General features: G+C 38.3%; 1 long non-coding RNA gene across 2 annotated transcripts in view; it reads right to left on the bottom strand.

The window, feature by feature from the left end:
* Positions 1–23,844, bottom strand: part of LOC131382050 (uncharacterized) — a 155,312-nt gene that overhangs the window by 79,055 nt on the left and 52,413 nt on the right. Inside the window, exons 3-4 of one of the 2 annotated variants that reach the window (XR_009211200.1) lie at positions 12,448–12,569; positions 5,225–5,269 (exon numbers count right to left, since the gene is read on the bottom strand). This is a non-coding gene — a long non-coding RNA (uncharacterized LOC131382050). Of the gene's footprint in view, positions 1–5,224; positions 5,270–12,447; positions 12,570–23,844 lie in introns of those variants that run through there. The other variant, XR_009211201.1, reaches the window with a different exon arrangement.

The raw sequence follows: 23,844 nt of genomic DNA, 5'->3' as shown, positions 1-23,844 counted from the left end.
AATATTCATATCTTATTAGATAGTGACTGTTTGGGCTGCTATAACAAAACAGCACAACCTGCATGGCTTTTTAAAAAAATAGGAATTCATTTCTCATGGTTCTGGGAGCTGGAAAGTTCAAGATCAAGGCACTGGGTGATTAAGTAACTATTGAAAACTCACTTCCTCATAGGCCGTGCCTTCTCACTATATCCTTACGCGGTGGGAGGGACAAGGAATCTCTCTACAGACTCTTTTTTAAAGATACTAATTACAATCATAACTGCTCCACCCTCATAGCTTTTGTGCTTTTTTTTTTTTTTGTCTGGACAGTGTCACTCTGTCACCCAGGCTGGAGTAGCAGCCTTGACATCCTTGACTCAACCAGTCCTCCCATCTCAGCCTCCCAAGTAGGTGGGACCACAGGCAAGCACCACCTAATTTTTTTTTCAGAGATGAGGTCTATGTTGCCCAGTATGCTAAATATCATCCAAATCAGATATGAGTGAGATTCAAAGTGTGATTCATCCTGAGAAAAATTACTTTCCAGCTGTAAACTCATGTATTTTAGAAGCACATAAAATATATGTGCTTCTAAAATACAATGGTAGGACACAAACAGGATAAACATTCCCATTGCAAAGAGAAATAGGAAAAAAGAAAGGAATGACAAATCTAAAGCCTTAAAGTTCAAGAATAATTGTTTTTGTCTCAACGTTCTGCCCTCCAAACCCACCGGGGTAGAAGTTTCACCTTCCAGATATACTGGGACAGGACTCAAGCTCCCTTAGCTGTGTTCCTCCCAGAGGGTTCGTGGTCTCGCAGGCTTCAGGAGTGAAGCTGCAGGCCTTCACGGTGACACGAATCCAAAGACTGAGCAGCAGCAAGATTTATTTCAAAGAGCAAAAGAACAAAGCTTCCCGAGCGTGGAAGGAAATCCCACTAGGTTCCCACAAGGCTTGTGGCCTGCTTTTATTCCCTTATCTGGCCCTACCCACATCCTGCTGACTGGTCCATTTTACAGAGAGCTGATTGGTCCATTTTACAGAGAGCTGATTGGTCTGTTTTGACAGAGTGCTGATTGGTGCGTTTACAAACCTTTAGCTAGACACAGAGTGCTGATTGGTGCGTTTACAACCTTTTAGCTAGGCACAAAAGTTCTCCAAGTCACCACGGGATTAGCTAGACACTGAGCACTGATTGGTGCGTTTATAAACTTTAGCTAGACACAGAGTGCTGATTGGTACATTTATGATCCTTTAGACCAAAAAGTTCTCCAAGTCCCCACCTGTCCCAGAAGCCCAGTGGCTTCACCTCTCACTGGCACTGGCCCTGGGACTTTGTGGCACCTAGCCTGGGCACTCCGGCAGCCCAGAGGGAGCTTGTCCCAGCAACCAAGAGGAAAACAGGGGAAGCGAGAAAGAGACGGAGACCCGCCATTGTGGGCAACGACCCTGCGAAGAGGGAACAGTGGTCCACGCATGGGACCCAGCCTCTGATCAAGCCCAGCAAGCACAGGCCAGCTGCACCGAGTGCGGGCCACGGAGCCTGCACCCACTGGGAACCCACGCCTGCCCCTGAATGCTGTGCGCAGCCCCGGCTCCCGCCCATGCCTGTCCCTCCACACCTCTTCGTGAGCAGAGGGAGCCGGCTCCAGCCTCAGCCAGCCCCAGAGAGGGGCCCCCACAGTGCAGCAGCAGGCTGAAGGGCTCCTTGAGCACAGCCAGAACAAACGCCGATGTGGAGGAGGCACCCAGAGCCAGCGAGGGCTACTAGCACGTTGTCACCTCTCAGTATGCCTATGGCTGTCCTGTGTGAGTTGGAATATAATACTGATGTCTCTACTCATCTGGTGGGGAAGAGGCAGCTCACCCCTGTGAATCTACTGGAGATTGCCCTTATGGGGACTCTTTGCAGTGACCCTGCTCCCATGGCAGTTTTTTGCCACACGGCTCCCTGGGGCATCCTTTGAAATCTAGGTGGAGGCAGCCACATCCCCACAGTTTTACTGGGCATAGTGACACAGCACCAGAGCCACACACCCAAGAGGGCCCAGGAGCATGCAACACAGTAGTATGAGAAGTGAAGCATTTACACAGTGCCAGCCAGCATGCACCAAGGACCTGCAGGCAACAGTGTCCCCTTCTTTGAAATCATTCCTACCTCCAGGTCCTTACACTCTGGACTTGTAATGGGAGGGCAACCCTGATGACCTCCAAAATGCCTCCCAGGATTCTTTCATTGTCATGAACAATGGGTCCTGGATTTTGTTTAGATGGCTGACTAATCTCTCCATTGTCTTAACAGCTCCCAGCTTCTGTTGATGTGGCCAATACATGTTAATCTCTTTATCAAATTTGGCCACAAATTTGATAAAGAGATTTATATCCTCTCTCAAACAGATTTTTTTTCATTTATTGTAATATGGATGACTGAGAATTATCCAAATTTTTAAGTTCTGTTTTTCTTTTTATTAATAATTCTGCCTTTAAGTCATTTCTCTGTTCTCTAATTTACTACAAGCAGTCAAAAGGAACCAAGACACACTTTCAACACTTGGCTTAGAAATAGATTCAGCTAAATATCCAATTTCATTGCTCACAACTACCTTCCACAAAACACTAGGACAATTCAGCCAAGTTATTTACCACTTTCTCATAAAGATCACCTTTTTCCTAGTTTTCAATAACATGTTTCTTATTTTCCTCTGAGACTGCTTAAGAATGACCCTTATTAATCATATTTCTACTAACATTCTGTTCATGACCACTTCAACATTCCCTAAGAAAATTGGGGATCTCTCTACAGCTCTCCTCTCTTTCTGAATCCTTACCAGTATTGCCTTTAACAGTCTATTCACAGCAGTATAAGCTTTTTCTAGCATGCAACTCAAAACTCTAAGCCCTCTGACCATTACTCAGTCCCACAGCCATTTTCATTTTTTTAGGTATTTGTTACAGCAGTACCTCCACTCTCAGTACAAATCTTCTGTCTTAGTACATTCAGGCTGCTATAACATAACACACTAGGTGGCTTGTAAACAACAGAAATTTATTTTTCACATTTCTGGAGGTTGGGAAGTCCAAGATCAAGGTGGTAGCAGATTCAGTGTCTGATGAGGGCCTGTTTTTTGGTTCATAGACAGCCATATTTTGGCTATGTTCTCACACAGTTGAAGGGACAAGGTAGCATTCTTGTGCCACTTTTACAAGGCCACTAATTCCATTCATGAGGGCTCTGTCCTCATGACTTAATAACCTTTCAGTGGCTTCCCCTGCTAATTCCATCACCTTGGGGATTTGAATTTCAACATAAGAATTTTGAGGGGGCACAAACAAACATTCAGACCATAGCAGCTATGTGCTGAATTTACATGTTTAAATTTTACATGCTATTGTTTGCAATAACACATAACTTTTTTTTTTTTTTGAGACGACGTCTTGCTCTGTCACCTAGGCTAGAGTGCAGTGGCACAATCTCGGCTCACTACAAGCTCCACCTCCCGGGTTCACAACATTCTCCTGCCTCAGCCTCCAGAGTAGCTGGGACTACAGGCGCCCACCACCACGCCCGGCTAATTTTTTTGTGTTTTTAGTAGAGACGGGGATTTCACTGTGTTAGCCAGGATGGTCTCTGTCTCCTGACCTCATGATCTGCCTGCCTTGGCCTCCCAAAGTGCTGGAATTACAGGCATGAGCCACAGCGCCTGGCCATAACTTTTTAAATATATATTTTTTGAGACAGAGTTTCACTGTGTCATGCAGGCTGGAGTGCAGTGGCACTATAGCCTTAACCTCCTGCGCTAAAGAGATGCTCCCACCTCAGCCTTCCTAGTAGATGGCACTACAGGTAGTGTGCCACCACGCCTGGCTAATGTTTTTTTGTTGTTGTTGTTGTTTTGTAGAGATAGGTTTTACCATGTTGCCCAGTTTGGTCTCAAACTTCGCAGGTAAAGCAATCTTCCCATCTCGGCCTTTCAGAGTTTTGGAATTATAAGTGAGAACTACAAGGCTCAGCCCTGAAATTTTTTGTACAATAAATTGTTTTAAGAAAGCCACAGTAGTCTGAACATGTTGAGAAGACTGAATGTGGAGGGGGAGGATTTAGAGAGGGGCATGTGGAAAAACTGGGGGTAAAAATGTTCATTATCTTGATTATGATGAGAGCTTAAAGGGTTTACACATATGTCAAAACTTAGCAAATTATATACTTTAAATATGTGCAGTTTAATGTACTTCATTTATATGTTAATAACCCGTGAAATGACAAAATAATAAAATGGCTTAATAAATATTTTTCTACCAAATGATTTCTTTATTCAATAAATATTTGATCTGTGTCAATAATATATCCATATGCTCATGGAAGTCCGACCAGTGTGGGGAGGCTGCTATGGTAGTGATATGATACTGTTATGATGCAGTTGTGGCACAATGTGTGCAAAACTGTAGAAGGGGAGTGAGAGGAGAGTGATCACTTTTTAACACAGTAATAACAGATGAGTAGAACCATACAATTTACAGATGATACAAAGCAACTCTAAGAAAAGGAAAAGCATGCAAAGTCATTGAGACAAAAGAAGAAAGATGTCCTTCTTCGGAAAGCTGTGCACCTCAATAGGCTTGCTGGTAGAAAATGAAATTCAAACTGTGGGGCCTTGAATTTCATGCAAAAGAACTTGGTTTTTATGTGTTAGACAATGGTGAATAATACGTAAAAGCAGGATTATATCTATATTTTAGAAAGATAACAGACAGGAAGATGAGAGGGGACACTTTATATATTTCTTCAAAAGACAGATGATGCAGACTTTAAAGCAATAGCAAGGAAAAGAGACCTAATAAACATGGAGGTAGAGATGACAAGGTGTGTGGGAGGCTCAGATAATATAATAAACATGACTATATTTCAAAGGTCTCAATAACTATTTCATATTGGGTATTACTGAACTAATACCTCATTTCAAGTAATATAAAATCATATATGGCTTTCTGTAATATGTTTTGGATTAAGGTTTTAGATTTTGTGTCCAAATTTATGTTGGAATTATAGTTCAAAGTATATATGCATTGATATTTTTATGGCTCTTGTTACCAAATAAATCTCAATTAATAAGTGTATGTTTTTCTACAAATAAAAATAATTGTGTTTTTGACAAACTGATAAATAAAAAAATTTGGGGGGGTTTGCCATTTGTTTATTTGGCATTAATTATAGTGATTTTTCCATATAGTTTTAAAAAATTCGGGTTGCTTCTTTCTATTGAGGACCACAAATCTTGCTTTTCACTCTGAAAAAAATTCAAAGATATATTGGCACTATGAATTATGACATAGAATATGATACAAGTAGGAAGTTGTATTAGTCCATTCTCATACCAATCTAAAGAAATACCTGAGACTGGGTAGTTTATAAAGAAAAGAGATTTAATTGGCTCATGTTTCTACAGGCTGTACAAACAGGAAGCATAGCAGCCTCTGCTTCTGGGGAGGCCTCAGGAAACTTACAATTATGGCAGAAGGTGAACAGGGAGCCAGCACTTTACATGGCCAAGCAGGAGGATGAGCAAGAGGGAGGAGATGCTACACACTTTTAAACAACCAGGTCTCACAAGAACTCATTCACTATCGTGATGACAGTACCAAAGGGGAAATCCACCTCCAAGATCCAGTCACCTCCCACCATGCTCCACCACCAACTTTGGGGATAACAATTTGACATGCAATTTGGGCAGAGACACAGATCCAAAAAAATCAGAAGTCTTAAGATTAAAAGGGAGCTTTGCTGAGAGGCCAACAATACCTTAATGGGCATCATAATATAAAGGAAGAATTAATAAAATAAAGATGCTCTAACAACTTATAAATATATTCTCAAGCCCAGTTTGCAAAATCAATATTGTAGAAAATTAATGAGTGGTTTGAAGAACAGCTCTAAGAAGCTCATTTATTCAAAAATGTGTAAAAACTATTTTAAAACTGCTGTCTTGCACTGTTTATGATTTTGCCAAAAAAATGATGAAAATATTATGGCCCCTGATCATACAGCACGTAGTTATAATGGAGAGTAACCAGATAACAGACAATGAATTTTGGCGAGTATTTAGATGAAAAAAATACAGATACTATGAGAATACAGATAATGGGTCTTTAACTCAAACTTGGTAAGTCATTAAATCATATTTTCTGAGGCTAAAATTGTGACCACGCAAGATCAGGCACATTGAGGGCCAAGGTTTGGACAGAATGAAGTGATTGATGTAGACAGAGGGAATACATATACAGAAATCCTTGAAGATTAAATAATTTTACATTCAGGAATATGAAAATAGTTCAGTCTGAATGGAAGTATTCCCTGTACTTGGATAAGAAAATGTTAAGATTAAAAGGAGTAAGCAATGGCTGCATCATCTATGAACTTCAGCAACATTCCAAGTTGTTCATACTTTATTCCGAGGACAATGGGAAGAAGTGCAAATTAGTGATATAATAAAGGGATTTGCATGAGAATTACCTTATATGTCACATCAAAACCCTTTAGAATGTTTCTTTTTGAGCTTTTCTCATATCATTAAATAACCTCTAATAATTACCAGTTTTATCCAGTTTTCCCTATATTTATTGTCCATACCACTATTCTCCTGTTGGACAATTCCAATAGATTCATTCCTAATATTGGCCTATCATATATTCTGTGCTTTTGGTGTAAAACATTCTAGTCTAGCCCAATATTTATGATCTTAGAGGGACACTGTGTTCACTGAAATAAGTCAAGCACAGAAAGACAAATACTTTGTGTTCTCCCTCATACTGGCAGCTAAAAAAGTTGATCCCATAGAAGTAGAGTAGAATAGTAGTACCAACGACCGGAAAGGGTAGAGAATATGGGGGGATAGAGAAAGTTTGGTTAATGGGTACAATATCACAGGAGCAATAAATATAGTGCCCTACAACACTATGATTAACAAAAATTTGTTTTATATTTTAAAATAACTGAGAGATTTTGAATTTTCTCAACAAAAAGACGTGATAAATGTTTAAAGTAATGGATATGCCAATTGCCATTTTGGCATTTGATCATTACACATTTTGGCATTTGATCATTACACACTGTATGCATGTGTCAAAATACCACACATACCTCATAAATATGTAAAATTATTATGTCAATTAAAAATAAAGATAAAATTACTATTAAATAATAATCACATAACAATGATTTCATTATATAATTAATGATAATAATTAAAAGCTCTGATACAAGTGGTTATATAAAAATATTTAATTTAAAAATTACATTAAAAACTCTGCATGCTAAAGGCAAATCATAAACAAGAAATATTGTTTGCAATATCAATATCAAGGAGTCGAAGTTTTATATACAGATGCTTTTTATAATAATATATATATTTATGATATATATACATTATATATTGCCTGAATAATAATCTGGATTTTTGGACTACCTTGTCATTAAGGTTTCTGTGTTCTTTTCTCTAGTTTCCTAATTGTCTTCACTGAACATGTTACTTCCAATATATAATACAATACATGTTATTAAAGTTAAAAATATTAGGCACTTTCTAAAAACAATATTTCCATCAATTATGTACAGAGAGATGGACTGGATGAATATGGAATGTAAAACAGCAAGACTTGCATTTATTTGCCTAATGTTACTAAGGGATATTAAGTATATCCCTAGGCTTCAATAGCCCGGGGTACAGTTTAGCTACAAGATAATAATAAACCCCTTAATACCTGGGAATGCCTAGGAAGCACAACTTTCCTCAAAGGCTGACACTCCTCTTAGTTTTCAGGTCACCGTGTGGTGTTTTAAATGCACCTGCCATAGATAGTTGAGCAGTGTCAGAGCAGCTGGCCAAGGATGTCTCATTCACTTCCATGTTAAATGCCTGCCTGGATATGATGTCTTCAAGAGCGAATGCTCCATTCTTAAAACCAATGGCTGTTCTTGCATTTTGATAATAACTTTAGGCTATAATATAAACTATAATATAAATACATAACTTAATATGTACATGTAAACTAACACTACAACACTGAACATCGAAATAATCACCACATAAGTCAAAAATAGTGTATCTCTTATACCTAATAAATGCATCTTATGGTACCCGACAACGTAGCTCTCAAAGATTTTCTAAAAGTTTTTCTTTTTTCCTAAGAGTTTTAGAGTTTTACATGAAAGTCTATGATCAATTTTCAGTTAAGTTCTGAAGTTTAGATTGAAGTTCATTTTCTTTTTTTTGCCTATGGATTTCTAATTGCTCCATTTGTTTAAAACGGCTACCCTCCCTCCACTGAATTGCTTAATAAGTAAAAAGTATACTGAGTTTCCTAAAAGCACTTCTGTAATTCTAGTTGGGACCAAGCAAAAGGCCGCACCAGTAGATTTCAGCAATAACTTTTGATTGTGTTAGAGGAAAGTGAAATTGAAGCTGCGCAGAGTTCAGGAGAGGAAGAAGAGAAATAAATGTTGCTCATAATAATAGATGGGAGAAGACAAGAAACAATTTCTTGCTTTTGGGAAAGGGGAGTATGTAAGATCGTGAAAACTTGTCCCATGTCTGTTGCTCTTTGTTATTCCTATTTTCCATTAGTAATTAGCAATAAAATCTGATACTGAAAAGAGCCAACGTTCAATAGCCTGACGGAAGAAGGAAGTTAGTTCCACAGAAAAAATAAATACATTTAAACTTCTGTCAACTGCAATTTAGAATATAAGAAATGCCAGTCTGAGTTCTAGAATGTGGCCTGGGAGACTACTTAAACCCTAAGAGGTCTATGGAGGGTTTGTAACCATTTATAGTTTACCAATCTAGGTATCGTCGTTTACATAATAGCATCATTGCAAATGTATCATTGAAACCGCAAATGTTAAAGATTATTTTAAGAATTGCCAATTTTTGTTGCAATGTACTACAAATAGAAAAACAGCTAGTGAAAAAACAATTATATAACAGACGTGTGTATCTTCAGTCTCACAAGAAGAAAAATATCACAGTGAAAGTTCATTTAAAAGATTAGAAAACTTCAGAATATTAATATAAATATAAAATTTAAATTGGGTAAATGCATCTACATATTTAAAATGCTAACATGGAATAATTTGATCTAATACTCCCATTTGTATGCATAAGGTTTCCCAAAGTATTTCAAGTTAAAAAATAAAAACAGGAGATAATATAAAAATACGTTTGAATGGAATCTATGACTTTTAGTTATGTGATTTTTTTATCAGATTGTGAAACATTCAGTCAATATAAATTTAAGATTAGCAGAGATAGCTGCATGTAAAAGAGGAATCATATATTTGTAATGGAAGTAGCACATGTGCAATAAATGCACTTATAGAGTCAATCCTTGGAGTTTTTTAATAAAAGGTAGAACTTACCATATGTGAAATATATTCAAGATAGAAGTGATAAAATTATGAAGTATTATTTATTAATTTCTGAACATAAACTAACAAACAAAAACGATGGCAAAGTACCCCTTTCAAATGTCTGTTTTTCTGTAAAGAGACATACAGTTATACACCAAGCTATTAATTATATAAGGAACTCTAATACATGTACTACTATAATACTTGTTGATAATACAAAGGTTTTCCAATATTTTAAACATTATTTGTAGGACTTTGGTTCTGATCAAGATGGGATAGCCCCATTCTTTCCATATTCTCCCTCTTACAACCAAAAGGCCCTGACAAACAACACAAACAAGAAGAATAAGACTTTTACCAGTCGAAAGAAAAAAGCAGACTGCCTAGGAACTTCAGGACTTGATCAATGACATGTCTATTAGTCTGTTCCCACATTGCTATAAAGAAGTACCTGCGACTGGGTAATTTATAAAAAGATGTTTAACTGGCTTATGGTTCTGCAGGATGTACAGGAAGCATGCTGCTAGCATCTGCTCGGCTTCTGGGGAGGCCTCATGAAACTTACAAACAGAGTGGAAGGCAAATGCGGGGCAGGCACATCAAATGGTCAGAGTAGGAGCAAGAGAGTGAGGGGGGAGGTGCTATATACATTTAAACCACCAGATCTCACAAGAACTCACTGTTGGGAGGACAGTACCAAGAGGGATGGTGCTAAATCATTCACGAGAAATCTGCCCCCATTATCTAATCACAACCAACCAGGCCCTACCTCCAACAGTGGAGATTATATTTCAAAATGAGATTTGGGCAGGGACATACATCCAAACTATATCAACATGGCAGTGAGTTCCCTGGGTTTTCTTATTTCTTCCCATATATACCAGACAGGGCCTCCCATGTATACCACAGGAGATTCCAAAACAACCACTAACAGGCACAGATAGAAAAAAAAAAAAAAAAAAAAACTCTAAGAAAAGCCTATTCTTCCTAATCAATGCACCAGACAAAGTGTGGCCTAACAAAACAGAAAACATTCGGGCAATATGTATTCTATTCTACCCCAACACAAATGAATAAATTGCCCCTATTCTATGGCTTCACCCGGGAAAGTGGGACACGGATATTCTACTGCCACAAATCCCACTCCATGAAAACAGGAAGTGGCATTCCCATTTGCCCCACTTGGGTGGTGTTGACAGAGCATGCAGGGAGCTGATCTGTCCCCAGCACAGCAGAAGCAAAGTGTTCTGATTCCTCCATGTTGGTAGAGGTGAGCCTCTAGCCTCACTTAGCAGAAAGGACTTAATGAGACAGTGTGAGGTGCAGCTAACCAATGATTAACTTCCCTTCACTTCCCCTTCTCCAGCTGTTAGTGGGCCCTAGCAGAGAGCCCCACTCAAATAGTCCCAGCTGAGTTTTTAAAGTGACCAAAGCAATCTAATGGAGAGTCATTTTAACAAACTGAGCAATTGGAAATCCACGGACCGAAAATCTTGATCTAAATCTCAGACGTCAGCTCGAAATTTACCGTAAACTTAAATGTAAATCTCTAAACATTTTAGAAAATAAACAGAAAATATATTTAAGATCTAAGGCCAAATAAAGCTCCTAAACTTGACACCAAATGGGATGTGCATAAAAGAAATGATAAATTTGACCTCATCAAAATAAAAAAATTTGTTCTCTTAAAAAGACCAGTGAAGGAGATGAAAAGCCAAGCTACAGACCGAAAGAAAAATTTGCAAACTACATATTTGACAAAAGACTAGTATCATAATACAAAGAACTCTAAAAACTCAATAAGAAAACCAAAATATCCAATTAGAAAATGAGTGAATGATATGTGCAGACATTTCATTGAAAACGACATCTAGACGAAAATAAGTACATGAAAAGATATTCAACACCATTAACTATTGGGGAAAGGCAAATTTAAACCACAGTGAGACATCATCACACACTTACCTGGCTACAAATAAATAGTGAAAACACTAAATGCTGGAAAGGATGCTGAGAAGATAGACTATTCATACATTGCTCATGGGAATAAAAATGGTACCTGCACCCTCGATGACAGTTTGGCCATTTCTCAATATAAAATGATTCAATAAAAAGTAATAGATAAAATAAAATTATTTAAAAAACTGTATCTGGGTAAAATAAGTAGACAAGAACTTTATATTAGTTATTTGAGCATTAAAAATATATGAACAGAACATGCATATTTAAATATTTTAATCAGTTTCTTGTCAATATATTTTCTAATAAAGACAACTTCTTATTTCAATATAGAAATTTTTCTTGGAATCACCTGTATATTTTTCTAAAAGTTGCCTATTTTGTTAAATAAATTTAAAGTTGTTTACTAAAAATAAAAAAACTTATTACGTGGCTACTGTAATTGGCTTATAGATATGTAGATCAATCTGACAAAACAAAGAGTTCAGAAACAAACGTCACTTATATAGAAGACTGACTTTTGTCAAATGCTCCAAGATATTCTGATAGGTAATAGACAATCATTTTCAACAAATTCTGATTGAACTACTGTATATCCACATGGGGAAAACAAATTACGTTTACAAGCCTGTTATACCATAAACAAATATCTGGGATGGATCAAAGACATACACATAAAATCTAAATGTGCATATCCTTTTGAGATGACATAGAAAAATATCTTTTTAATCTTATAGAAAAAAATTTCATTGAGAGTGAGAAGATACCAAACATAGAAAAATAGAAAATTATCTTCACCAAAATTAAATGCTTTGCTCATTAAAAACACCAAGAAAATAAAAATGCAAGTCATAGACTCAAGTATTCTCAGTACATGAATCTCAAAAGGACTTGAATCCATAATATATAAGAACTTATAGAAATCAATTTAAAAGGAAATACGGGCCAGGTGTGGTGGCTCACACCTGAAACCTCAGTGCTTTGTGAGTCTGGGGCAGAAGGATTGCTTGAGGTCAGGAGTTCAAGACCAGCCTCGGCAACAGAGAGAGACCCTGTCTCTACAAATATTTTTTTAAATTAGTTGGGTGAGGTGGCATGTACCTGTAGTTCCAGCTGCTAGGGAAGCTGAGGCAAGAGGATTCCATGAGCCCAGGAGTTGGAGGCTGCAACAAGCTGTGATCCCAGCACTGGATCTGGCTTGGTGATAGAGCAAGACACTGTCTCTATAAACAAATAAATATATAAGTAAGTAAATAAATAAAAATAGAAGGAGATATGAATGCATACTTTACAAAGAAATAGTTGGTAATGCATAGTTTCATTTTTAGGAATTTACCCATAGTAAATGAAGAATTATGTCATATCAAATACTTGTATGTGAATGGAGAAATATGTGAGACTATGCACAACTACGTACTTATGTTTGTAGCAATTTCACTTATAATACCCTAAATATGAAAACAATCTAAATATTGCCTCAATGGGAGAATGAAGAACCAATCTTAATGTAGGAAAAGAATTAACAGTACAAAAACCAATAATAATGGAAGAAAAAATTATCAATTGGAGCTTTTTGAAAATTAAAATTTCTACATTTTTCTGATACCTATTAATGTTGAACATCTCTTTACACATTAATTAGCCACATCAATAGATATCAGGGAAATGCAAATTAGAAGCAAAATTAAATAGTACTTTACATCCAGAAAAAAGAGTATTTGGAAAACCTGAAATTCCTAAATTTCTGCTGGGAATGTAAGATGGCATGAATACTTTGGAAACCAGTTTGACAAATTTTTGTAAAATTAAACCCATGACCCATTAGTTTCTCTCTTAGATATTTACTCATGTTAAATAAAAAATGAAAACTTATGTCCACAGAAAGACTTTATGAATGTTCATAGCAACTTAATTCATGATACCCCAAACTAAACATCAAAATATTCCATAATAGGATAAGAAATCTATGGCCCATTATTACAGTGGAATACAACATAGCTTTAGAAACAAACTACTCATACATATAACAACATCAATGAATCTCCAAATTAGTACATTGAGCAAAAGCCATACATTAACATATGTATATACATATATACACATTTACATACAAGGTACACACTGAATGGTTCTTTTATTGAAAGGTTAAGATGAAGCAAAAGTATTCTTTTTTTTGTTTGTTTTCTTTTTGAGACAGGATCTCACTCTCTCACTGTTACCCAGGCTGGAGTGCAATGGCCTGATCACAGCTCACTGCAGCCTCAATCTTCTGGGCTCAAGCCATTGTCCCACCTCAGTCTTTCAAGTAGCTGGAACTACAGGCCCATGACACCACGCCTGTAGAGACGAAGTCTTCCTATGTTGCCTAGGCTGGACTCAAACTCATGACCTCAAGTAATCCTCCAGCCTTGACCTCCCAAAGTACTGGGATTACAGGTGTGAGCCACCAGACCCAGCCCATACTGTAAATGTTTTTGCTTTTATAGAGACAGGGTCTCCCTATTTTGCCCAGGTTGGTCTTAAACTCCAAGGCTCAAGCAATCCTCCTGCCTTGGCCTGTCAAAGTTCTGGGATTATATCTGTGAGCCACCATACCCAGCCTTCTATGATTATTGAAATCAGAAGAGCGATTGCCTTTGGGAGTGAAGATTAACTGGAAAGGAGCATAAAGATACTCTCTGCACTAATAGAAATGTTCTATATCTTGATTAGATAGCTGATTACTCACAAAACTCTACGAAGATTTGTATATTTTATGTAAATTATGACTTGATGAATAAAAAACATTATTGAAATGCTGTTACCTTGTGACATTTCCAGGGTTTTGTAAGTTGTGTAATTTATTTTCTCATTCTATATTTGGCTTGTACTACTTTTGTGTTTGTAATTTTAGGTTTATTTTCTGAAAGATGGGCTTCCTGACTATATACATATATACACTTCAGACCCCAGAAAGATGGATGCACAGTGGAGTGACTTTTTCTACAGTTATGCTTCTCTCAACTCAAAGTCACTATTGAGGGCTTTTTTCTTCTTTTGCTTCTTTTTCCTCAATCTCTACCACGATCACATTTATCTTCTTTATCTAATGAAGTCACTTTATTTAATGAAACTTTATTTAATAATCCAGAAAAATTTATGTTCCATTTCTTTTTTTTTTTTTTTTTTTTTTTTTTTTTTTTTTTTTTTTTTTTTTTTTTTTTTTTTTTTTTTTTTTTTTTGACTGAGTCTCACTCTGCTGCCCAGGCTGGAGTACAGTGGCATGATCTCAGCTCACTGCAACCTATGCCTCCCGAATTCAAGTGATTCTCCTGCCTCAGTCTCCCAAGTAGCTGGGATTACAGGTGCCCACCACCATGCCCACCTAATTTTTTGTATTTTTAGTAGAGACAGGGTTTCACTGTGTTAGCCAGGATGGTCTCAATCTCCTGACCTCGTGATCTGCATGCCTTGGCCCCCCAAAGTGCTGGGATTACAGGCGTGAGCCACCACGCCCAGCCCTCAGTTATTTTTCTTATATTTCCTCTAACATATATCAATTTTTAAAGCATGACCATAATTATACATATTAACCACTCTGTCTCTTCCACTATAGTGTGGATTCTTCAAGGAAAGGAACCACCTCTTCTTTCTCCATTGGTACTATCAAGCACCATCTTTGACATCTACTTCATCTACTGGAAGAAACCTCCTACGTTCTCCAGAGTTGTCAACCACGCACCAGGATATGATGCAAATATAAAGGGATCATTGCTTTTATCTTGTCCTCTTATAGTCAAATGTCCAGAATTAACATCTACGTTTGTAGCTCCTCAAACAACTTAGATTCACAATTTATGGATTTCTTTATGAATTTATTCACAAAATTGAGACTGAAAGGAAAGTAAAAATTTACCATGCAAGGCCAGGCGCAGTGGCTCACGCCTGTAATCCCAGCACATCGGGAGGCTGAGGCAGGCAGATCACGAGGTCAGGAGTTCGAGACCAGCCTGGCCAACATGGCGAAACCCTGTCTCTACTAAAAATACAAAAATTAGCCAGGCATGGTAGCACATGCCTGTAATCCCAGCTATTAGGGAAGCTGAGGCAGGAGAATTGCTTGAACTCAGAGGGCAGAGGTTGCAGTGAGCCGAGATCACATCACCGCATTCCAGCCTAGGCAACAGAGCGAGGCTCCATCTCAAAAAAAAAAAAAAAAAAAAAGATATAAGAAATTGTTTGTGTAAAGGCTAAAAATAATAATAAGAAAGTCTGTTTAAAAAGCTGAACATGGGCTGGGCATGGTGGCTCACACCTGTAATCCCAGCACTTTGGGAGGCTGAGGCAGGTGGATCACCTGAGGTCAGGAATTCGAGACTAGCCTGGCCAACATGGTGAACCCACGCCTCCATTAAAAATGCAAAAATTAGCTGGGCGTGGTGGTGCACCCCTGTAATCCCAGCTCCTCAGGAGGCTGAGGCAGGAGAATCACTTGAACCCAGGAGGCAGAGGTTGCAGTGAGCCGACATCACGCCACTGCACTCCAGCCTGGGTGACAGTGTTACCGGGGGTCCTTGTTCCCAGAGCTCCCAAGATGGTGGCGGGCCACTTCCAAGATGGTGGCAAGCCTCTTGGTCTCTGACCTGGGGTTCTTGGCCTCATGGATTCCAAGGAATGGAATCTTGGGCCATGCAGTGAGTGTTACAGCTCTATTACAAGCTGTGGGTCACGGAAGAGAACCGCAGAACCCGGTGACGAGTGTTCAGCTCTATTAGGACAAACCCGGGCACTTAGCCACGCAGGAACGATGGCAAGCCTTTAACCCGATCGGGAGTGGCAATGGGTGCCTCACTGGATCAGGAGTACAGCGGACACCCCTGCTGGATCCGGAGGGGTGGAAGTCAGCGGCAGGTCTGCGACGGCAGGGAACAGCAGTGGTGGACGCCGAGCGAAAGCTCAGCTCCAGTGGTAACAAACACGGACCAGAAGAGAGTGCAGTTGCAAGATTTAATAGAGTGAAAACAGAGCTCCCATACAAAGGGAGGGGACCCAAAGAGGGTAGAAGTTGACAGTTCGAATGCCTAAGTTTATAACCCAATCATTGTCCCTCCCGCTGTGCTCTCAGGCGATAGATGATTGGCTATTTCTTTATCTCCTGTTTTTTTGCCTAATTAGCATTTTAGGGAGCTCTCTTTACTACCTGATTGGTCGGGTGTGAGCTAAGCTGCAAGCCCCGTGTTTAAAGGTGGATACAGTCACCTTCCCAGCTAGGCTCAGGGATTCTTAGTTGGCCTAGGATATCCAGCTAGTCCTGTCTCTCAACAGGGTGAGACTCCAGCTCAAAAAAAAGCTAATCATAATTTGTCATGGCTAAAATGTAGATAGTACTTGATAGAGAAGTGAGAAATTATAGTCAGGGTATTAGTGGCTTTATACACATCAGCAAGTAGTTTAGATATGATCCTGGGGATTTTCCTTTAGTATATTAGTACCAGTTAATCAAAAAATATTAGCTATATATACAGTAAATAATTTATCTCTGCTTCCATAGAACTCACCATTAATGGAAAAGACAGATAATAAAGAAAAAATTAAAATATAATAAAATGATGTTTAGCATATAGCTACTGCAGAAAAAAAATATTTATAACATTTAATGAATACAGATGTGCTACCCTGCACTTGAGCATCAAAAAATACTCTTTGTTTTCTTTGCTCAGCCTTGTTCTCCAAGCATCTATTACAGCGCCTGACACACAACAAATAGGCAACAATTTTTTTCATGGATAAGCAAATCAATAATTGAATTGAACTTTATGGAATGAATGTGAGTTAATTAAACAGATAGTGGATAGGCATTTAGCCAGGAGTGAGAAGCCTGCATGTATGAAAACCTAGGACATTGAGAGAGTCTCGTATGTTCAAGAACCCGAAAGAAGCCCGAGGGAGCTGAGGTGGAGAAAGCAATATGTAGAATACTAGGAGATAGGCCCGGAGAGGGAGATAAAATCTGTCCCCTACACAGTATATAATCTATTTTAAAGATTTTGAAAGTTTTTTAAGGTGATGAGAAGTTATCAATCTATTTGTATTAGGGGAATTACGACATCATTTTACAACTTCAAAAGATAGTTTTGGCCATGCATGGTGGCTCACGCCTGTAATCCCAGCACTTTGGGAGGCAGAGGCAGGTGCATCACCTGAGGTCAGGAGTTCGAGATTAGCCTGACGAACATGGAGAAACCCTGTCTCTACTAAAATTACAAAATTAGTCAGGCGTGGTGGCACATGCCTGTAAGCCCAGCTACTCGGGAGGCTGAGGCAGGAGAATCCCTTGAACTCGGGAGGCAGAGGTTTCAGTGAGCTGAGATCGCACCATTGCACTCCAGCCTGGGCAACAAGAGTGAGACTTCCTCAAAAAAAAAAAAAAGAAGATAGTTTTATAAAGAACTGGTGCCATGAAAAATTAATAAGAAGATAATTTTTGCATTATTATGGAGACCATCTGTGATGACTGGGAAGTAAATAGATGTAAAGATAACAGAAGTCTCTTTGTGCAGTTTAGGAAAGAAATTATTGAAGTTGGGACTTGGGGGATGGCATTGAGGATGGGAAACAGTGTATACATTGAGGATTTTTTTTAGGAAGTAGGAACAAACAGACCTTAACATTGCTGAGTGAGTGAAATGTGAAAGGAGCCAAGGAAACAAATGTCTTCATATATTGAGCAATTAGGTGAGTAGAGGTTTAGCAGAGCTGCAGAAGAATATGCAGATTTCAAATATGTTCTTTTGAGATTGCCGTGGGATGTCAAGGTAGAATGTTTGGAGAATTGTACATAAATACACTAGAAACCATGTGAATCACAGAAACAGATTAGGGAATATGATGGTAATTCATATTCTGAAAGAAAATGAGTTGTCCCAGGAAAAGAGATAGAGATATAAAAGAAAAGGACTGAGAATAAAGTTCCATGAAGTTTCCATATTTAATAAATAGAACTTTGTGGAGGAAACATTAATTATTAAATATGAACTCAGTTGAACGTGGACACAAACAATGGTCACCAAGTCCTGGAACAGGTTGTGTGAGCCCCTTAAAGTGTTCATCCAGCACTGTTTTGGAGAAATCTCTATTTCAACCTATTCCTATATGTTAGTTTTTGAAAAACGATAGGCAATCCCAAAAACAAGTTGACTTTTTTGTGTTCCTTGAGCCCAGTTGCAGAGGGCCTTCGTGACTGGGCCTCATGCCAAACAACTTGTTACAAAAAGAGCTAGGTCCCAGACAGCACAGAGGCTTCATGAGACCTCTCCTCATCTGTGCACGGAGGAGTGGCCCACTCTGGAGTCCAGGCTGTTGCTTTCCAGTCTGGTGGTGAATCCTCCATAGTTTGGTGAATGTAAATCTCTTTTCCCTTCTCCCTTTCCCATTGCAATTTGCTTAACATATCAATCTGCTTATAATATCAAATTGCTTATGATATCATTTGCTTATTATATCAATTTGCTTATTATATCTGCATTGCCATTTACATGGGATAAAGCTTGTTTACCCTTAAAGGTATTGTGTGTGTGCCTTTTCTTCTCCCCTCGCACGTCTCCCTCACAGAACAAACCTTAAAAGCACAATTGTGAAAAATAGAAAACAGGGGTGTCAGAAATATCAGGGGACTAAAATGTTTCTGGGAGAGAGGGATGCAAGTTCTTTAAGTTAAAAAGTGCCGGCAAGGCATGGTGGCTCAAGCCTGTAATCCCAGGACTTTGGGAGACCGAGGCGGCAGACGGATCACCTAAGGTTGGGAGTTTGAGACCAGCCTGACCAACATGGAGAAACCCCGTCTCTACTAAAAATACAAAATTAGCTGGGCGTGGTGGCACATGCCTGTAATCCCAGCTACTGAGGAGGCTGAGGCAGGACAATTTCTTGAACCCAGGAGGCAGAGGTTGCAGTGAGCTGAGATCCCACCATTGCACTTCAGCCCGAGCCAACAACAGAGAGACTCTGACTAAAAAAAAAAAAAAAAAAAAAAAAAAAGGCTGAACCTGGCTTGGTACCATGGCTCATGCCTGTAATCCTAGCACTTTGGGAGGCTGAGGCAGGAAGATCTCTTGACTATAGGAGTTCCAGGCTACCCTGGGCAAAACAGTGAGACTTCATCTCTACAAAAAAAACAAAAAAAATTAGCTGGGTGTGGAGGAGTGTGCCTGTGGTTTCAGCTACTCGAGAGGCTGAGGCAAGAAAATTACTTGAGCCTCAGGAGGTTGAGGCTGCAGTGAGCCATGATCATGTCACTGCGCTCAGCTTGGGCAACAGAGTGAGATCCGCTTTCCAAATAAATAAATAAATAAAAATAAAGACAAAGATTAAATTAAATTGAAATTAATAGTGTTAAACCTCACTCTAGGCAGAAGATATCTGTCAGGTGACTGGTTGTATAAATTAAACAAAGAACTTTATGGTAAAACCTCCAGAGGAAACCCAGACCTTGTGCGTTGCCATGTACAATAACCATGCAATATTTGCTACTCTTGGTCTTGCAAAAAAAAAGAAACACTAGCTGGGATTACGAGTCTTTCATGTGACATAGTCTCTCATATTTGAACAGTATTGAGGTAGTCTGTAAATGTGTCAAACTGGATCTTTTTTTTTTTTTTTTTTTTTGAGACAGAGTCTCACTCTGTCGCCCAGGCTGGAGTGCAGTGGCGCCATCTTGGCTCACTGCAAGCTCCATCTCTCGGATTCACGCCATTCTCCTGCCTCAGCCTCTCAAGTAGTTGGGACTACAGGCACCCGCCACCACGCCCAGCTAATTTTTTGTATTTTTAGTAGAGATGGGGTTTCACCATGTTAGCCAGGATGGTCTCGATCTCCTGACCTCGTGATCCTCCCTCCTCGGCCTCCCAAAGTGCTGGGATTACAGGCGTGAGCCACCGTCCCTGGCCCAAACTGGATCTTTTATCTCACCTTTTTGAAACAAATTACCCATTTTTATGAGTTAAATTATGCTCCTTCATAAAGAGAATACAAATATAAAAATGTATTATTTAAATCTGATAATAAGTTAAACATTTCTATTGTTTAAAATTTGGCAAATGAAAGTGTGAGAAAGAAAAAATGTACATATAGCGTAGCACCCATGAAAACTACTATTAATATATTTATATATATTTAAAAGTGTTCATTACACACATGCAATTGATATAGTCATACATTGCATATGCATGCATAGAATCAATATCATAATGTAGAATATATTTAATAACCAGTATTTAGGAATCTTTGAATGTCTCAAGGTTTTACTGATAAAAAATGAAACTGAATTTTTAACATTCATAGCATGAAGATGGGATTCATGATATTCCCCTTGCATCAACCATTATAGTGAACAATGAGTCTTCAATAAATTTTACTAACCGGTTGATTGCCACCAATAATAACAATAATAATGAATTACTTTTCATTGATAGAATAAGCCAAAACAATAGTGTAGTGTTAGTGTTTTTCAGTCCTTTTTTGGTCTCCAACATTAAGCAGTTTGGAATGAAATAGACACAGACACAACACACACATATTAATTGGATGTTCTTGTGTAACCATGCTCCTACATAAAAGTTGATTTTGGTCAACCTTCTTTTTTAGTAAACTTATTTTTATTTTGTATTGTGTCTGTTTTCTATACTGCTTATAAGTTCAGTTAGGAAGTTCTATGTTATTTCTTCAGGAATAAATTTACTAAAAACATTAGGAATTGTCTACAGATAAATTGTTTTAATTGAAAAGTGAAGAGCAAGAAAGAATGTATACAGATGTAAGGGAAATAATGGAATCTGTCTATTTTTACTACATTTGTGATCTGGAGCAAAACTTTCATTTTAAATAGATAGCGCAAGCGTAAATAAAGCACAGATAGTATCCAGACAGCAGTGATCAGGAGGATGTTGCTTCTCAGCACAAAGCTTCATCAATGTTAAAATGCTGCTTCTTTCCAGTAGGGGAATGTGGAGCTTTGTTTGCCATAATAAATGTGAAGACCACATATGCTTGCCCTTGTAAAAATAGGTCAGGTTTCAAAGAAGACATGTTTATGCCTAAAGTTACAAGACAAACAATTCTCACGGGCACTGGTTTGTTTATTTAATTTTAGTCTTAGTTACATTTTCTACAAGTGAAATTTGAAAGATTTGTGGGACTAGCTAGAGGCAGAAGTCATCATGGCTAATGCAACTCCATTCTAGCAAAAGCTGTTTCTCATTGGGCATGAGGTTAAAGTAAAACAAACAAAAAAACAAAAGTGTAATACATAAGATATGAGTGTTATGGGACTGGAATAGAAATTCTTATGCTATCCTGTGCCTTTTCAGTTCCTTGTCCGCTAAGCATCCTTGGCAAATTAAGCCTGTACCAATTCATTTACTGACCCTATAAATGATGATAATGGCTTTGGCAATTCTTTCTTGACTCATCAAAAAGGGAAATTAATAGACAATGTTAATTTACTACTGACTTTTCTCATTAGATCAATGAGATGAAGAGTCTACCCAGCACCCAAGAGAGTGTTTGGAACATAATAAGCACTCTATACATATTTGTTATTTAAAACAATTAGTAGCTATTATGACTAAGAACACTTTCTTTTTTTTTTCTTATCTTGTCTATGCAGTTAACACTTACAAACATACAAAATTAGTTTTTGGAGCAAGAAACCAGTGTATTGGGGTATGGCAGAGAACATCTGTGTGTACAAAAACTTAATGGAACGTGTCTTAGTTTGTTCAGCTTGCTATAATGAACTCTTCGACAGAGTAACATATAAGCAACAGAAATTTATTTCTCACAGTTCTGGAGGGTGCAAAGTCCAAGATCAAGTTACCAGCAGATTCAATATCTGATAAGGGCTTGCTCTCTGCTCCATAGATAGTGTTTTGCTGCTGTGTCCTCACATGATGGAAAGGAACTAGCAGGCTCCCTCAAGTCTCTTCATAAGTGCACTAATCCTATTCATGAGGGCTCTGCCTTCATGACTTAATGGCCTCCTGAAGGCCTCACCTCTTAATACCATGTCTTTGGGAGTCAGGTTTCAATATATGAAATTTGGAGGGACACCAACATTCAAACATTCAGCAAAAGGTGTTTCGTTTTCATGAAGCATCTCCTCTATGTCATTCCATCTGCTCTCCATGTTCTGACACGACTATAGTTCCTATCTTTAAAACGTTCCCACTAGGGCAAACTCTCTATAATTAATGCAAATGTATAATCATCCATCTATTCTCTTTTAAAGCAATTAAAGCTCCTAATAGATTTTTCTAAGGCTTTGAGATAAAACAGAAAATTTTTAAAAAGGATGTTTTTTCCAATTCTGTGAAGAAAGTCGTTGGTAGCTTGATGGGGATGGCATTGAATCTATAAATTACCTTGGGCAGTATGGCCATTTTCATGATATTGATTCTTCCTATCCATGAGCATAGAATGTTCTTCCATTTGTTTGTATCCTCTTTTATTTCATTAAGCAGTGGTTTGTAGTTCTCCTTGAAGAGGTCCTTCACGTCCCTTGTAAGTTGGATTCCTAGGTATTTTATTCTCTTTGAAGCAATTGTGAATGGGAGTTCACTCATGATTTGGCTCTCCGTTTGTCTGTTATTGGTGTATAAGAATTCTTGTGATTTTTGCGCATTGATTTTGTATCCTGAGACTTTGCTGAAGTTGCTTATCAGCTTAAGGAGATTTTAGGCTGAGATGATGGGATTTTCTAAATATACAATCATGTCATCTGCAAACAGGGACAATTTGATTTCCTCTTTTCCTAATTGAATACCCTTTATTTCCTTCTCCTGCCTGATTGCGCTGGCCAGAACTTCCACCACTATGTTGAATAGGAGTGGTGAGAGAGGGCATCCCTGTCTTGTGCCAGTTTTCAAAGGGAATGCTTCCAGTTTTTGCCCATTCAGTATGATATTGACTGTGGGTTTGTCATAAATAGCTCTTATTATTTTGAGATACGTCCCATCAATACCTAATTTATTGAGAGTTTTTGGCATGAAGTGTTGTTGAATTTTGTCAAAGGCCTATTCTGCATCTGTTGAGATAATCATGTGGTTTTTGTCTTTGGTTCTGTTTATATGCTGGATTATGTTTATTGATTTGCATATGTTGAAGCAGCCTTGCATCCCAGGGATGAAGCCCACTTGATCATGGTGGATAAGCTTTTTGATGTGTTGCTGGATTCCATTTGTCAGTACTATACTGAGGATTTTTGCATCAATGTTCATCAGGGATATCGGTCAAAAATTCTCTTTTTCTGTTGTGTCTCTGCCAGGCTTTTGTATCAGGATGATGCTGGCCTCATAAAACAAGTTAGGGAGGATTCCCTCTTTTTCTATTGATTGGAATAGTTTCAGAAGGAATGGTACCAGCTCCTCCTTGTACCTCTGGTAGAATTCTGCTGTGAATCCATCTGGTCTTGGACTTTTTTTGGTTGGTAGCCTATGATTGCCTCAATTTCAGAGCCTGTTATTG

Source organism: Hylobates moloch, unplaced genomic scaffold (genome assembly GCF_009828535.3).
Source record: "Hylobates moloch isolate HMO894 unplaced genomic scaffold, HMol_V3 SCAFFOLD_19, whole genome shotgun sequence".
Lineage (NCBI taxonomy): Eukaryota > Metazoa > Chordata > Mammalia > Primates > Hylobatidae > Hylobates > Hylobates moloch.
Note: the sequence above shows the minus strand (reverse complement) of the source record. Positions and strands in the feature narration are given on the sequence as shown.